Source organism: Atractosteus spatula, chromosome 11 (assembly GCF_055471065.1).
Source record: "Atractosteus spatula isolate fAtrSpa1 chromosome 11, fAtrSpa1.hap1, whole genome shotgun sequence".
Lineage (NCBI taxonomy): Eukaryota > Metazoa > Chordata > Actinopteri > Semionotiformes > Lepisosteidae > Atractosteus > Atractosteus spatula.
The window spans coordinates 24,499,691-24,518,606 of record NC_142716.1 but is presented as its reverse complement, the minus strand read 5'-3'; the positions used below and the strand labels follow the sequence as shown (position 1 = coordinate 24,518,606).

Below are 18,916 nucleotides of genomic sequence, written 5' to 3'. Positions count from 1 at the left end.
TTAACTGTGCCCGTTTAAGTATTGAATATTTATATGGAATTTTACCACTGAAGGGAAATCTTAGTACCTGAGCATAAAAAGAATAGGAGCATACTGTAACGCGTGTGAAGGCCATAAACGATATTAATTTTGGAACTTGGAATTTTGGAATTTTTGAAACATACAGTATATGGCTGGTCTCGATACTTTAAAGAAAACATACACACCAGTATTCCATTTCTCCCTAAACATTAAGCATCGAAGTCTTTAACTAACGTGATACCGGAGTCAACAAGGATACTTTTAGAATTTGATTAAAAGGGAATATAATATGGAATCGCGTATCTAAAGAAATTAATAATGATATAATTATATTCATGTACCGCAACACAAGAATAGTACACGCTGGCATTATATCCTAGAAGACACAGACCGGCACCAGACCGGGAGAATGCCTGCAGCGTAAAAGAAAATGCCTGATGAACTAGGGATTGGACAGTTTCCAAGTGCTTGTACAATCGATGGAAATGTTCAAATAAATGTGCAAAAGAAATAAACAAAATAATCATTTATTCCTTTATCATATTGGCTAGCTAATGTCCTCTCTTTGCTAGTAAGTGGCTGTGTTTCTGCGTTGGGTAGCAACGGGTGACTGTTCTCAGGCGGAAGATGTAAACAGCTTAATTTTCGTGTTAAATAGTTTTTTTAAATTAAAATTCATTCTATACAGCAATCGCATATTTGGGTACCGTTTCATCAAACTTTCATGCTTAAAATGTTTAGGGAGAAATGGAAGACTGGTGTGTATTTTTTCTTTAAACTACCAAGACCAGCCATACACAGTACAGTTTATGTACATACAGTAATGTTTATGTTCCTAAATTAATATCGTTTATGACCTTCAGATGCGTTATGCTCCTCTTCTTTTTATGCTCAGCTACTAAAATTTCCCTTTAGTGGTAAAATTCCATATAAATATTCAAAACTAAGCGGATTAAAATGTGCACAGTAAAGACATTAAATGATTAAATCTTTTCACTACCAACCAATGCACCACGAGTGCCCCTGTCGGTCATTTTGGCCAGCCAATCACTTACCGCGGTGCCCTCCGGTGCCCTGCGGTGGCTTGTGGGTAGGTTTGTACCGCGTATTTTGAATGGCTGCATCTGTACCTTAGACATAGGAAGAACAAAGTCTTGTTTTATTTAGTATCACCATAAAATAGGTACTGTACAATTATTATTGTTACCAGCAACATTTAAGATTAATAAATCCTCAGGACTGAATGGTATTCTACCAATTGCGAAAGAAAGGGTACAATTCCTAGACCAATGAGACTACTCTTCCAATGCTCACTCAAGACAGGGATTATGCCCTTGGACTGGACAATATCTAGTGTTGTGTCCATTGATTAAAAAAGGGATAAAATTAATAATAACATCTGACTTATATTACAAGTAAGCTTATGGAGATAATTAAAATTAAACCATGAAGATCATCTTTATAGAAAAATTATGCTAGGGGAAAGACAACACAAGTTTCTCAAAAGTAGGTATTGCTTACAAAAGTTTTTTTTGTTTTTTGATACTCATAAAAGACTAGTTTTCAAATTACTGGAGGTACATGTGTGTATGAATTGAGAATTTGTTAATGGATAGAAAATAGAGATAACAGAATAAGAAGTGAATGATCAGTGTTACAACCTTAAAAATATGTCTAGGGTTTGATTAAAAGCTGCAACATGAAAAGAACACCTGAGATATCGGATTTCCCTGGGAAAACAAATCAATTTTATTATCATCGCAAATCCAGGGAACCCAAAGTCAAGGAGGGGAAAGACAAAAAAAAAACAAGCAAGCTAGTGATTATAAAAGAAAAATAAACAAACTAGACTTGACAAACTTGACTTGAACCAGAAAAAAAAGTGGTTGTGCCTAAACAATAAGGCTGTACTAAAAAAAAGTTTCCCACATTCTACACCTATCTACACTAACTAACCAAACCAAAACAAAAACATACAACATGTCTTTCCCCATCCCAAAGATCACACACTGCTCAACTATCTCTGTTCCCCATATCCGATCTCTCGGGTGTTCTTTTTATGTAGCGGCTTTTGGTCAAACCTTAGACATATTTTTAAGGTTGTAACAGTCAGACTGGGTTTATGTAATTAGTGAAGTACCATAGGAGCCCATATTAGGAACACTGCTTTTCCTCATTTAGATGAATGATCTCGATTCTGGGATAGCCAAGTTTGCAGTTAAAACCAAAATAGAAGGATTAACAAACACTGTGGCAGCAGTAAATGACATTTTAAAAAAAGATTTAGACAATTGAAGACTGCACAGATTACCTTTGGTTAATGTAAAGTGCTGAATAACTTGCAGATAGCAAAACATTAACTATAGATACAAATGGGAAACATTGAAGAATCTACTTAAAGAAAAACCTTGATATTGTAGCACTTTAAAGTGCTGTGGGTTTACTCATTTACCAGTAATGGAATATTTTCTCAATAGAAAAGACATCACACAGGCTGACCACAAGGTAAGGCAGAAGCCTCTGCTTTATTTGTTCTGCAATTAACAAAAAGCCCCAATTCTCACACTCACAGGTGCTCACCACCAGACCAGCCTAGAGACTACTCTGTCCAGTCCACATGAGGATTGGTGGGTCCACTGCTGACAGAGTTAAAAACACCAACCTGATGAGGAATGTAACCAGGGAGATCAACTACAAGGAAGAAACCATCACACAAAGGTAACATGCAGTATGTGCATACAGCAATACTTACACAGCAAGACTTAGTCATTGCCTAGCAGCCGTTCTGAGGTATAAGCCAAACTGTCTTGCAAGGCTACACTCAAAGTTCCCTAAGCGGCTTGGGGGCCTTTAGGTGTATGTCGGACGCACCATTGGGTTCTCAGCAGCCATGGATGGTTAATCATTTGGGAGGTTCTATGGGGAACCACTCGGGCCTGGCTCTTCTGGCCTGTCTGGCTCTGAGCCACTGGCTGGTGTTGACTAATCACACTGTCTATAGGGGCCCATTGATCCTGGTACAGCCACTTGACAACGGTGCCTGAGCCCCAACCACTAGATCACATCTGATAGTTGACCAAGCACAGTGCAGGGGCCCTCCCAATGTGGTGAGCATTTTGGGGACAACTTTTTTTTCCTCTAACAGTTATAGACCCATACCTGCTCTCCAGCAGCAAAGGCTCATCTGGCCTGATGAACATCATACTGCCTCTTCTGTCTGGTTCCTTCCTTAGAGAGCTGTCCCCAGGCAAAAGTATGTGCATTGTTCTGCATTCCTGGAGGTTGATTTAAGACCCTGTAGGAAACTGCTCATCCCAGCGGTCATTTGGGGGCCTGCCAAACACCATGTCCACTTGAATGTGCAGTTCCTGGTGTGCAACCCCAGTAGACTGCATTCTGGCAAAGGACTACTAGCAAGTATCTGACCCACTTGGTGGTGGCGGTGAGGGTGGTGAGCTGAGTAGCAAGTGTCAGGTTGAAATGCTCCAAAAACCCATTGCTCTAGGGATGCAATGGGGTGGCTGGAGTCTTTTAGATTATTAGATTATTATTAGAATATTGGCACAACTCTCCTAAGACAGCTGATTTGAAGTTCTGCCCCTAGTCACTATGCAGCTCCTGTGGAGCACCAAACCTGCTGAGCATGCCATCCAAAAGAGCATCTGACAGCAGAGGCACTCTGGTCTGGCAGTGCATGAGCTTCAGGCCATTTGGTGAAGAAGTCCATGGCTGCTAGGACGTATCAATTACCAGATCCTGAACAAGGGAAAGGGTCTTAAAAATCCATCCCTGCCTGTTCCAAATGTACTCCTACTTGAAATGACTGTAGAGGGGCAGTGTTGGGACTCTTCTGTGCCACACTGGTATTGCACATACAGCAATATTGTCTTCGTCTCCCTGAAGTGACTACAGCCAGGTATACCATGTACTGACAGCAGCACCAAATTATGTAGGCCATGTGGCATCACCAGGTGCCCCGTGTTATGGTGCACAATGGGTCCTTCCCATTCCTGTAAAGGAGTCCATCCTGCAGCACAGAACTTTTGTGCCATGAAAGTGGGGAGATAATTCCTCCAGACTGGACCGGCATCTCTCACTCTTCCAGCAGCGAACTGGCCCCACCTCAGGGTTCACAGCCTGCTGCTACTTCAGTTCCTTTGGAGACAAGTTTCTCAAACCAGTCCCAAGAGTCATAACAGCTTTCATCCACTCCTTCTGAGCCCCAGCACTGTCTTGTTTCTCCAAGCAGGGGATAAAGCAGCCTTGGGACACTACTGCAGGTAGTGATGATGGTTAATTATGCAGCTTACTGTATGTCCCAGAGGGGCTACTAGGAAAGGACTAAGTGTAAGGGTGTGCACCATGTGTACAAGGCCAACAAGAGAGAGCATCTACAATAAGATGTCACTTCTCAGCATGGTTTTCTATTGTCAATTACCTGCACTACCCCCAGCTAATAATCCACCTGACCCTTGGGTTTGGACTCCTTGAAACTGATCAGCTAGTGTAAGGAAGTGTTGTCAATGTGGAGAGTGAAAGGCCAGCCATAGAGATGGGGTGAAAATAGTAGATAGCTTTTACCAAAGCTAGGAGCTTGAGCCATGTATCACAGTAGTTTTCTTAACACGGCTGAGGGCCCTGCTTTAGTAGGGCAACCACTTGCTCCCCTGTAAGGCCAGGGTGGAATAATACTCCTCCAACATCATCACTGCTTTAATAGCCATGATGAAAGGGCACTCTGGATCAGGGTAGACCTACACTGGTGATTTTGCAAGGGAAACGCAGTTGTTCAAAAGCAAATTGACAGTCGTCGATCCAATGGAAATGAGCTCCTTTGTGTGTAAGATGAATAAAGGGCGCTGAAACATTCACAAATTTATGGACAAATCTGAAGTAATAGGAGGCCAACCCATGAAATTCCTTACATCCTTAACTGATGTGGAGGTTGGCCAGAAGTTTACTGTGGCCGCTGTTTTAGGGTCTGTGGAGATCCCTTCTGGCCCAATGTCATGTCCCAGGAATCAGGTCTCTTGCTGTAGGAAACAGCATTTCTCCAGATGAAATTTGAGACCTGCCTTCCTTATGCAGTCTAAGACCTTTCATAAATTGTCCTAGGCCCCACACAATGAGGGTGCAAGCACCAGTAGGTCTTCCAGGAACACCATACATTGACCTGGGCACATCACTTGGTATTTTTTCCATCAGCTGTTCAAAAGTGGCTGCGGCGCTGCACAGTTCTAAGCCATAAAGTATATAGTCTTTGGCCTGTCCTCAAGGGCCACCTTGCCAGTACCAGCTGCACAGGTCCAAAGAGCTGAACCAATGGGACCCTGAGGTGTAATCCAGAGCCTCAGAAATGTGAGGAAAGGAATAAGAGTCCTTCTTGGTGACATTGTTGGGCCACCTGTAATTTGCACACACCCGCAACAAACTGTCTTTCTTTTGGGTCAATACAACAGGAGTAGACCAAGAACTATCAGAGGGCTCAATCGCGCCTGTTGAAATCATACTGCTGTTTGCTTCCTCTTCTCAGCTCACTTGTGGGTGGCCAAGTGGCAGGGGGCGTTGCGGATGAGTCTTGTATTGCCAGTGTGGATGGTATGTTGAACCAGGTTTGTATGAGTTGTCTTCCTAGGTTGTAGCAAACACAACTACATACTCTTAGCACAGCCCTTAGCTGTTCTTGCTCCTCCTCACTCAGTCCCTCTTTGCTGTGCTGTAAAAGGTCTTCCACCATTTTGTTGAATTTTGTTAGATTCTGTTGTGTTCTTAAAGGCAGATCCCCAGTTGAACATTTCTGGATGCAGCCCCCTTGCTGCCCTACTCTGTGCTGTGGGTTGCTATCATCGGGAAAGGGCAGGAGCCTCTGAGTGGCATCATGCTCAGGGACCAGCCATTCCAGCTTGGAGGCGGCAAGCAGCTGCACCCCCTTAAACTGCCAAAGCAGCCCCATTGCCACAGACTCCACAGAGTACTTAAAGGTGCTGTGGGTTTACAGGTAATGGAATATTTTCTCAATAGAAAAGACACCACTCAGGAAGACCACAAGGTGGGGTAGTTGCCTCTGCTTTATGCAATATTAAAAGAAACCAGAGTATTGTAAATACTTCTGCTTTATTGATTCTGAAATTAGCAAAAAGCCCCACTCCTAAACCTCTGACATATACAGTAGCTGCTCACCACTTGACCAGCCCAGAGACTAAAGTCCAGTCTTCAGGCAGATTGGTGATATAACTGCTACACCAACACCAACACAGTGAGGAATCAAGCTAGGGAGATCAACTGCAGGCAGAAACAACCATACAAAGACAACATATGTGCATACAGAAATGTTTATACAGTAACACTTTGTCCTTTCCTAGTAGCCCCTCTGGGACATACAGTAAGCTGCATAATTAATGTCCTGTCATTACCTGCAGTAATGTCCCAAGACTGCTAGGTGTTCCAACATTATTGTGAAGTGTGAGACATTCAGACACTCTAGGAAATTCTAGGAAAGTTTCATCCTACCCCCTTTGTAATGGAAAATTATTTTTTCCTTTCTATTTAAACTTTTCTGTACCTGATCATACCTTATCAAACGTTTCATTAAAAGCATTGCTAGTTAAAATTGCTTTATAAAATACTCTGCTGTACTCCTTGTGCTGAAATAAAGTGCCTCTGCAAATGTATTCAGACTCAATATTCTGCAAAACAGACTGCACAATTTTCATATTTCGTTGCTTTAAAGCTTGCAGTCATGACACTTTGAAGTATCAGTTCATATTTGTAATATATACAATGTATTCCAAAAAGCATAACAAAAAGATGTAAATAGAATGAAAGAAAAAAACGTTATGTTGTTTTCAAACCCCTTGCTGTGGCAGGCCTAAATTAATGTAGGTGCACACAATTACCTTAACTAGCTACACAGTTTTTTGAATGGCTTATGTCTGAGTGCGGCAATAATGGTTCACATAATTTCAGAATAAAACCACCTGACTCTGTGAGGTTCCTTGGTAAGGAACTTCAAACGAACTTCAAACGAATGAAAAAGCCATAAAGACTACAGAGCTTTCAAAGCAAGTCAGGGAAAAAGTCATTGAAAAGTACAGATCAGGAGAAGGATACAAAAAATATTGAAGTCTCTGAATATATCTGTGAGCACAGCCTAAACAATCTTCAAGAATGGAACGTTAATCACGCCACCCGGACACTCCCTAGATAAGCATGTCCCTGCCAACTGTGCAGTTGGGCAAGGAGGAAACTAGTGAGGCATGCCACTGTGAGACCAAAGAGGAGATCTACTTAATTTTTCATCCATCCATCCATTTTCTAACTGCTTTATCCAGCACACGGTTGTGGGAAATGTACAAGGTGGGATATGCCCTGTAGACAGGATGCCAGTCCATCGCAGGTTACACACAGACACAGACATGCACACACTCACACCAGGGGGCCAATTGGTGCCATTTTTTTTAGAAACCAGTTCACCTACTAGTATGTCTTTGGAGTGTGGTAGGAAACCAGAGCACACAGTGAAAACTCCATGCAGATCTGTCTAATCTTCCCCATCCAAAAATTTACCTCTTTTAAAGCCACCTAGGTAGATTGCTTTCCCTAGCAGGTTTGCAATAAAAGTCTGCCAGGAAGATGGACTTCCCTTAAATGATATTTGAATGCACTGGCATGAGAATGCCCAGGTAGACGTGGAGATATTAAGGAGAGAATGATATGATGCTACAATGCTAACGACAAAGACTAAAGGTCTCAATAGCTTCAAATGCAGCAGCTGAGGAGGACATAATATTATGCCTTTCAGCAGCCAGGACTTTTTTGTTATCTGAAAAAGAAGCACTGGTAGCAAAGCTAAAGTTGAATGATAAATAATTAAAGGGCAAGACATTACACTGAATTTATTGGCAACATACAGTAGTTTTGGGAAGGATTTTTTCCATGCCCAAGCTCAGGCGTAAATGGGTTTTTCATTTAAGTAATGATTAATAAACAAATGGCAGATGAGACAATAAATCAGGCACAAGAGAGAATAAATGTCAGGGCCACAGACAACCTGGAAGTCATGAAAATTACTAATATATTGTCTAACATTATTGTTCAAATGTTTCTCATGGGGAATAAGTACAAAAAACTAACCTCCCTCAAAAATGAAAACTACTGTAAAAGGTGAGCAGGCAATGCAAACACTAATAACAAGCAACTACAACCCTTGAGTAACCTGAATGAAAACAGAAAACCGCCAAGTTATTCCTGTATTCAGCAATTACAACAAAGTGCCAAGTCAAAAAATATATATACTGTAATATTATTTTACGAACTGTAATAATCATTCAGTATTAAAAAACATTATAATCATGAAAATAGATCTAATCCCTATTAAATACATTCTAAAATGTAATGTGTATGTATGTTTTTTTTCTAAGAAAAACATCTGCATTTTGCACATGAAGTAAAAATAGGATTGATGAATATCAATCTTATTTTTATTTGGGAACTACTTCACTCAGATTTCCTTGATACAAACAGAAGAACAATATATGGCTCTATATTAATCTGCCTTTTCAAAAAATACATTTGACTTAATATATACAGTACATCCTTCTGCACACACCTCACAATCTTTCTTTCACAATTTGAAGATGGTTAAAGTGTTCCACAAAAGTAAAAGGGAGAATACCTCTTCAAAACTTAACTCAGTTATTCTAATAAATGCAATGTATAAATAGAAGATTAAACACTTCTAAACATCCCAGTGCCTGTTGGTCTTAATTGGCTTAATTAACATCACCTTAATTTATGTCCCTGCTGACCTTAATGATCTTAATTATTTGCAGCTGTTAAAGGGATGTTTTCACTCTAAGTCTATTTAAAGCTACAACCATGCAATAGGCATGTCTATTACCAGTGCAGCCACGGTCATTAGATGTGTAGAGGGTGTTATGTAATAATGCTGTGTGGCTCAACAAAAACAAACAGAAATAAACCACTTTTTGCTACCAATAAATGACTTAGTACCAAAATGTCCACTGTAGCCAAGAATTTGCCATGATAATTTACAAAAATCCATAGGGCTTGGTGAAAGTGTATTGCTTCAGAGAGTAAGCAGCACTGCACGGAAACTATCTAGCACACCTGTGAATAAATTGCTGGAATAAATAATTTGGCATGAAATAATGTGTTCTTGGAGCATCGCTCCCCTGAAAGTCTAACACTGCCAATATTTTATTGTTTTATTCATTTATCTTATTTTTTATCATATTTTTGATAAAATATGATATCAAATTAGAATGACAACAAGAATAATAAAAAAATGTTATATTACACTAAAATCAAAATAGCAGTGTCAAAATATAACAATCTTAGCCTTAATCTTTAAAAGGGTCCTTTACAGCAGCCCAAGTAAATTAACTCAATATTGTATTTTTCTAAGATCTACTTATATTGGAAAGTTACTAATAAGTTACTGTCTCAACAAGTGTGCCTGAGAAGTATTCCTACCAACAAATATTCTGAGCAGAAGCAGTCATCAGTATAGAGTTGACTGTACAGATGGTTTCCTTACCCACTGGGAGAAACCAACCTCACAGGCACTGCGCCATGTCCAATTATAGAACAGAACAACAGAGGTGGCTATCTCTTAAAGTGGACATGAATTAATGAGTGTGTACTATGAAAAATAAACTCATTTTTTATTGATCCAGAATTCCTCATTATAGATAAATTACAAAAGCATTATTTTTCTTATTCCTTACGTTCTCTCAAGGATGTTTTTATCTCTAGTAGCAAATAGTTACATTTAAATGCAAAACGAATGTCTTAAAAAATGTATATATGTTAAATGTGATAAATGTGAGCTTGGATATTTAACAATGATATTCTTGATGCTTTAGCAGGTTTCATTTTCATTTTAATGGATTCTGCAAATTGGATTCCAATCCTGTAACAAACTAAAATGTAAAATACTTGACAGATAAGAGTTGTAAGTTCTATTATGTAACAGGCTCTCATTGTATTATCTTTGACATCCCTATAATGCAATCTATTCAATTGAGCTTTATTCTGCAGTCCCTGTAAGAACTACAAAATTATCCTATACTACAGTTAAATTTATACTGCTAATTTGTTTTATTTAACAATGTGTTAAGTACAGATAGACAGCTTTAATTTATGCATGTGGTGTAAATGCACATCCTCATTTATCTTGTCACAGTTCTATCCCATGGCCTGTAGTTTGAGGCAAACAAGATACCTGAATTTGGCTGGAGACTGAGATTATTGTAGAGTACTAATATGTCTCCTGAGACTCAGACTTGACAACATGTGTTCCCAACTACAAGAGAAAAAGCAAAGAATTTCAGCTAACACAGCAAAGGAGAGTGCAAAGGAAGAAAATCAGGCTCTGGGCAGTATCTATAATGATTAGTAAGAAGACAAAGAGTTTCATGTCTTGAACTACAGACTGAAAATATTTCTTTTAACTACTAGGCACATTTTCCATTACATATGATCCAGGAGTCACCGACAAGTACCAGAACAGTGTTTTTTTTTACCATTTTCTTCTACATAAGCTGAACATGTAAATATGTGAACCAAAACACTGAGTCTGTATTTCTAAAAATGCAATTGTTTTTAACTCCAATTTTGTTTGCCTTGGTACCCGCTGCAGAATGAAATTGGGAAGGCACTGCTGTTACTTGAATAAAAGCTATTAGTAACTGACTACATTTGACAGGGGAACAATAAGCCTTATTTGAGCAGAGCATGTACAAGTGCTTACAGTTCACAAATCTGCAGTCTTTCCTATGCATTTGCACAGTTGTTTACTCTTTTACTTTGTGCCTATCATGCACTTGAAAAAAATATTGCTTTCTGGCACATTGCTCTTTTTTCAATATCCCCTTTTATGCCAACTATATCCAGGTTATTCACTTTCTGAAAAAGTACAGCCCTGGATGTTCCTTTCAAAAGACATTCTTCAAAGAATGTAGCTTCCTTCAGATAAAAAGTGTGATGTTCTAAGTATTCACAGCAATTATAAATTTCAAAGTAGCAAACATAGTTATTTTAGTTTTTGTTTATGACTAAAATGTATGTTCTGCATGAAATACAGAAGGACCAGGATATGCATATTGTGCTTCTTCAGTCCTTAAATTTGACATAAATTAATGACAACAGTTTTCTCTTTAAGAACATACAACTCAAATACATGAGACAATGTTTGGAGCATATTGAAATCCATTACAACACATAGTTTAAAGCAAGGCAACAAATGTGCAAAACCAACAAAACATATTTGTGAATATAACAAGAAAAAGCATTTTCATTACTACTGAACACATCTATTAATTTGAATGAAAATCTTAGGTGTGGTGTTATAATAAATGGTCATTGTTGGAAGCATGTTCTTTTAAAATCTTTGGAAAACAGCATCTTTGAGTTATAAAGACACAGCACTAATAATTACACTAAAATCAGTAACTGTCACAAATATATATATACGACAGCTTTAAAATCTGCCTCTGCATTCAGTCAAAGGCTGAAACCTAAATGTGTTTTTTTACCTAATTGCTTTGCTTTTTTAACCCCTTTCTATTTTTTTGGGAAGCCGTTTAAGTTCCTGACAATTGGAAGGCAATGTTAACTCATACATTCAGGGAGATTTTCAATTGAAGTTCAATCTGTATATGGTGTGCTTTTGCCTTATTATTTCTTGATTGACATTGAATATTGGCCTGCAGTTTAAACCATGAATTAATGAATAGAAAATAATACATATACTCAAATGCTCAGTTCTTTTAGCTTGCTTATCATGTGGTAAAATCATAAACACACTGATAGGCCAGCAGTTCTTTGTTCTGCGTTCTTGTTTTTGCTACAGTATTCTTCTTATTATTCTTCTTATTCAATTTATTTCCTAGAGTCATAGTTGAATATCAGAGTTAAAGGAGCTACAGTAGTAATAGTTTTAATAATAATGTATCTATTCTGAATCAGGTTTATGTACTGCTCAGTCTCCTCACCTCCCATTTACCTTAACCCTTCAACTGTGGAAAGGTCTACTCTGATCTTTGTATGTGTTTTACCTGAAATGAATTTAGCAGATTCCCACCCTCTTATCATTTGCAATGGCTTTTCCAGTGGTGATCTCTGACTACTGTGCTCTGTTTCTGCCTGTCTGCCTTTCCATTGGTGGTAGCGTTTTTTCTGATTTGATTGAAGTGTTAATTTTTTTTCAAAAGGGATTCAGGAGAAAACTATTCTTTCAAACCATATTGGTCATATTGGACTCTTAAGTTCAGGGATTCCCATTCCAGGTCCTGTGGACCCACATGCCTGCTGGCTTTTGTTCCACCTGAGCACTCAATTAAATCATTTGAACCCTTAAGAGTTGGTTCAATTAAAGATTTATTTAAGTAAAGAGCTCAGATGCAATGAAAACCAGCAGGTGTGCCAGTCACCAGGACTAGATATAGGACTCCCTATTTAGCCTAAATTGCCTACCGCCTAGAATTTACTGTGCACAGACCAAGATATAGTATTTGCACTTCCAGGCACTTTTTTCATCTCCTTCAGCACCTATCGTATGTTTTTAATACTTGTTCTTGTTGACAAAACTTGCAGCCTCTTACTGTGAAATAAGATTACCTTAATAAACACATTTAAATATATGCTTATTAAATAGTTCCTCTTATTAAGTGTGTTTAGTACTGATTTTAATCTCAGTTTTCTTTAACTTAATCTATAGTCCCACAAAATGGTTATCTCCTGAGAAACCTCCTGCTCCTGCTCTTCTGGTTATAGCAGCTACTCATTTGAATTTTAGAGACATATCTTTGTTACATCCTGTTTAGTTAATGTGTCCCTTTCTGAAATTGATATTTTTTATACATACTTGACTAAAATAATTCTCTACTTGCTGAGATATCTAAAGAATGATCTGCTCAAAACTCAGCAACTATGGTTTTAACTAAGTATCTTTGTTTGTCATACAATAAACGTGCAATACCTGCACTCAAATCTTTACACTGAATTTAAGTTGAATATCACAAAGATTTTCCTATTTTAAGCTAATGAAGGGACTCTTTGCCTCCAATATTTATGATTGCCTCATGAATTACACTCCTGATTGCACTATGCAGTTCAATAATGCACAGTATTCTCTATTATAGCCAGATTACAAACTATCATTGGCTTTCTTTTGTAATGCACCTAAACTACACAATATTCTGAATTTTGTATGTAATGTTGTGCATGGATGTTTACTGTTTACCAAATTATATATGTGTATCTATACTTTTCTGTGTATTTTATACCTTTATTATTATTATTGATGGAACTTAAAAGAATGCCTATGGCAGCAACAGAAATTGTACAAATAAAGACATAACTCTTATTTATTTTTGTGCCGTCTTGAAAGTCTGAAACAACAACAATAATGTTTTTTGTTGTTAAAGTCAATCATTAAAAAAGGTGACTGCTAGATGAAGAAACAAGGTTCTGAATAGCATTATTTTTGGTATAAATGAAGTTAGTTGTTATCCATGGAAAACACAGGAAAGAGTGTCATTTGATAAATGTTGGTGGCATTTCATAGCCCAAGTGAAGTCTTGTAGTCTGTATGTTCACATTTTCCCTTTGTCCCTGTTTTTCTGCAGAAAGGAAAAAGGCTCCCTCTTCCAGCACACCCCTCCCTCCCTCCCTCCATTGTCTTGACATGACCATGAACCTGTAATGCTCAATAAGAAATCACATACTTTTGTGCATCACTTGTTTCTGTGGAAGCTGCTCTAGCTGAAACACTGAACTAGAGAGAGTCTTGTTTAACGTAAATTGAGCTGGCATAAAGCCTTTCATACCCCCCCTCCTGCTCCTCCGGTTTAAAATGCTGACTGCTTTCATGAAATGAATCTAATGGCTGCACAGAATCTCAGCTTGCAGGTTGTTCCCGCCTAATCTAAACACACAAAACATCATGGGAACTAATAAGCTAAAATGCAGTTTAACCTTTTGTAGACTTACACAACCCTAATGAATCTTAATTGAATACTTAGCAGAAATACTAAGATATTCCATCACACATTTTTTCTTTATACTTATTTCTTCAATTTGCTAAAGAGAAATATTAACTGTATGCTTATTAATGTGTTGTTTGTATTTTAAGTGACTAAATATTCTCTGAAAATAATGAGAACATCTATGGTAAAAAAAATGGACACCTGCAGAGATTTAATTTAAAAAAGCTCATGCCAAGCATCAATAAAACTCAGTAGGTGCCAAAATAATAGTATATAAATAAGTGCCTTGTGTACTTGCGATCCAATTGTCACAATACTGATTGCTAAAAAAATAATTGGTAGTTTACAAGCCTCATTGATATACGCAGTTTGTTAAAAAAATATTAGCTTAAAAGTTTTAAAGCTGTTTAAATTTAAGATATTAGTGCATTTTTAAAAATATTTTTCAATAAAGAAACAGCATATCAACTGAAATAACGTGAACCAAAATCTGAAAGAATGAACACAAGATCACAACAAGGCTATGAATGACCTGGGAGCTATATTTTTATCCTATCTACAGATCTTTTCATGAGATAGCATTATATATCTTTCCTGGTGTTTACATCCTTTAGTTCTTTAGAACAGAATCTCCAGATTGCTTTCTTGCAAACATGGAACATTAATGTATGTTTTAAGTGTTGGCAGATTTACAGAGCACTCAGAATTGATCGTTTCCGGCATCTCTAAGATGGAACTGTCTCAACATGTGAATGCTACTGACAGCCATGAGGCTGCTGAATATTTAATCAACCCTTTTGTACTCAAACGAGTTAAAAATTAAGTGGTGCCCTGCATGGGAGAGTTTGGTTTTTACTAGGGCCATTAATAGAAGATTCTTTTTTGCCCGTGCAGCGTGTAATTCTTTTTGACTTTCCCTTCCATTTGCCTTGAGGACAGACCAGTTAAAACTGTTCAGCACACCAGACCATGCATAACAGGTAATCTGTCTAATTACAGCCTGGGAGGAGGTTCAAACTAAAATATTGAAGAGCTTCTATAACCTCTGTTTCACCCTCCCTGTGTACAGTAGCTCCTGAATCTGGAAGACACTATCCATTAGCTCAAGTGTTTACGCTCTAAGGATCAATTCAGTGTTGTCATGATGGTTCGTTTCGCATTATGACATTCCTCCACTTACAGCCCTGAAATGTAACAAGTCTTGATATGTTCCCAAACATAATTTTGAATATAAGCCAGTTATAATTCTATCAGCATTTGAGAATGCACAATTTACTTGGTGATTTGTGAATGTAATTTATAATGTGCATACAGTATATGGTATATTATTTTTATGTTATATATCGCAATCAATTATTAACCATAGAAAATATTGAAATCCTACATTGCTCTGATGATCTGGACAGGAAAGAGATGGGCTGTAAGAAAATCCAGTTGACATCTCCTATAGTACACTCACTGGTCAGTGTCTAAAAGGTTCCCAAACACCACATGACATCAGACTGTTCATACGCTGGACCAATAAGCTGGTCTGAAGACCTGTAGGGAAGAAAAGTACAAGGCAAAATGAAAATCTGATATGACATTGATTTTTACAAAAGGGAAAAGCTTTATCTCTAAAACATTTGATTTCAGTTTATGAGTTAGCTGAGTCATTCTTTTCTCTCTACAGAGCAAGAGATAAAACACTTTTCTTTGATATGGCCTAAATAGAGGTCACAAAAATAAAAAAGTCTGTCACTAGTATAAACAAAAGCATGTCATTCTGTTTTTAAATTGTTTTGTACTACCTTTTTATTAACACTATTAAAACACTTCTTTTCAGTTTTCAGTTTCAATTTAAAAGTGGTCTAAAACACTGTTTAAGGGGAACCAAAATATACTGTGCTTTCCAGATTTCTTAGGAACATGAAACATCATAACAGAAAGAGCTAAGAATTGGATAATGTATGTTCATTAAATAGTGTTATATTGTAAAAAAAAAACAAACATATCTGTCATAAGTAAATTGATTAAAAATTAGTGTTACTTTTATTCATAACTCTAAGTATAAGTACTGTATATTTAATTTTAAATAAAATTCAACAAATCTACAAAAATATCCTGCTCTTTGAAAGTGCAATGGAAGCATGTATATTGCACATGCTCTAAAGGTTTCTAGGTTCTCTGGGTATTCAAGGAGGTAGCACACAGAAGACATTCAATCAGTATGCATCATTATGGTTAAGGCCAGAGAGCTCTTTGATGATGGCAGGCAAACAGCCATTTACCTCCACAAAGGTGGGGGGGGGATTATGAAATAATCCATAAAATGTTGAATCTACCACTTTCCATTGTAGTGTCCATTAATTAAAAAAATAAGTCTATTGGTTTAGTGGCAACCCTGCCAGGAAAAGGATGCAGTCTCTTCCCACCACAGACTGAGAGACAAGTGGCTTGGAAGGCAACCATAAATAAAAAGATACGGAGGCCTCCAACACAAGCTGGCTATATCTTAAGGATACAAAGTATTGAAAATTACTATTACATTTTAACCGCATGAATAAGGCATTCATGCTGTGGTTGCAAGAAGGAAGCTGAGGGCAAACCACAAAAAGACATGATTTAACATCTGAAGGGCAAGTGGAACCTTGTTTTTATAGTCAGTTGAAACAAGAAGTGAGCTTTTAAGGAAATCATCAGCATCTTGTTTGGCCTAGAAAATGTGAAGCTCATTTTAAGAAACGTTAATTCATAAGTGTAAGGAATTCTTTATGATGAAATTAAAAGATATATACTCAGTATGATGGATTGTACAATTTATAATTAAAATACATAACCAAATTCTATGTATGCTATCAATATCATCCTAGACTATGATTGTTTGTCCAAGGTAATGGTCAAAAGCTATTTTTTTTCATTAGCTTATTAGCTGATTAACACTTATAACACTAACAAAGTTTTCACCCAATAAAAAACAAATTTGTATTATTTTTTGAGAGATGTATCTTATAGAAGTGAATGTAGAATATTCCTTTAGAGCATTCATCTTTGCATGTGGCAGCTCAAGTGTATTAGTGAATGGATTTTAATATAGAGGGTGTAATTTGCTAATGTCTCATACTGAACATAAGTTTGAAATAACATAAAAAAATAATTATACTGTGTCTCCCATTAGTTACTTATTTATTCATTTATTTTGGAAGATGTTATTTAGAATACTTGAGTATAAAATTTAAGTGAAAAGGCAATTTTAATAAAAAGAAGATTTTGTGAAGAAAATGAACACTAAAATGCTATCTGTATTTCTTCATAACGTTTTATATAATCTGTTGGAAATGGAATTATAGCTAGGCTGTAAGGTCATACTTTCATGGTCAATGTAATCTTTTAAATCCCAGAGGAATTTTAGCTAGTATTTGACGTCTATCCTTCAGTGCAATACACAAACATATTAACATTCTATTTCTTTGGTTAAGATGAGTGTTTTATCTCAAATGTTACTGTATCCAAGGTTATCCTAGGAACAGAAACTTGTATTAATATTTCACTTCATAAAACTGAAATCATGGATGTATTCAAAAGGCACAGAGGATGATACTGAAAGTAAAAACATTCATAGAAAACTTACAGATCTACTTCTGTACCAGAAGAATACAACCAGCAAATGATATCTCTGGATGACTGGAGTGTTTAATCACATATTGGTCAGGGTTAATAATTTTGTGACAGAGTACATATTGTCTTTTATGTGAGAAGCATCATTTAAAGAGAAATAAAGAGATGGGATTCAAGTAACATTAGCACTTATTGTTGGGGTATAGTTATAGCTCTGAACAAAAGCTATAAATAAAGAGATTTCACATTTAACTATTGAAAACTGTCAGATTTAACTGGAATGTTACTGTTTCAGTTGAATGCTCAGGCAAGCCATACTCAAAGTAAGAAGTTAAGGTGGACATCACAATGTATAACGTTTTCCATTTCACAGCAATTTCTACAATTGATAACCATCTTTATTATCTGAACCACTTTTCAGCTGTTAAACTGATAAACTAATTAAGCTATAAAGTGTAACATTTTATTTTTAAAAATTCATTTATTACTTTTAAATCTTAATTTGTGTTTGTCAAAGAAAATGCAATGTATTCTGAGTATTTTTAAATGCAGAATTTCTTTACACAAATGATATGTGTTGAATGAGCTTTTCTTTTACAATTGATAATTTAAAATGCTGCTTTAATAACTGCAATGTGAGTCTAATGTATTCTATTCATCTAATATAATTATTTCATACAACTGTAATTATAGATCAAGGTGCTACAACTTCAATGGCATCAAGCAAACCCACTGTAGGCACAATGGAATACTGAGCATTCCTTTGGGAGAAATAAAACATACAGAAGCAGCAAAGTTATTAAGGGCAAAAGCAAGCCCAGAATCAGTTTAAAGATTTAAAAATGTTTTAATGAAAAAAAAGTCATTGTTGAGGCTTGTTATTAAACAAGGTCTTGTGCACAGGTACAAAAAGAACATTAATCATTTTTTTTCTGTTTAATGTGATGGGGTTATGGAACACCGTGTAATGTTTACATAAGCACATTATTTATTGTCACCGTCTCCAGAGATATTTCTATCTCTGCAATATCTTTTTGAATATAATTGCAGTGATTTTATTATTCTTATCTGTACATTCTAGGTCATATATCAACATGGGACTACATTGGTTACATTGTTTTACCTGTTTTCCTACCTTTTTGCGTGAAAAGTTATGTACAAAATCCAACTAGTCCTTTATTTCCGTTTGAAAGCTTTACTAATATTTACATTACCAAACATTTTTACATACAGTAGATATGTTTACAAAAAATCTAATCTTTATGCTGGTGTAACAAAAACTATTT

At 36.7% G+C, this 18,916-nt stretch overlaps 1 pseudogene; it reads right to left on the bottom strand.

Annotated features, from left to right (window-relative positions):
• Positions 1 to 5,506: 5,506 nt before the first annotated feature.
• The window catches only part of LOC148823721 (uncharacterized), an 89,973-nt pseudogene continuing 76,563 nt past the window's right edge, over positions 5,507 to 18,916 (bottom strand).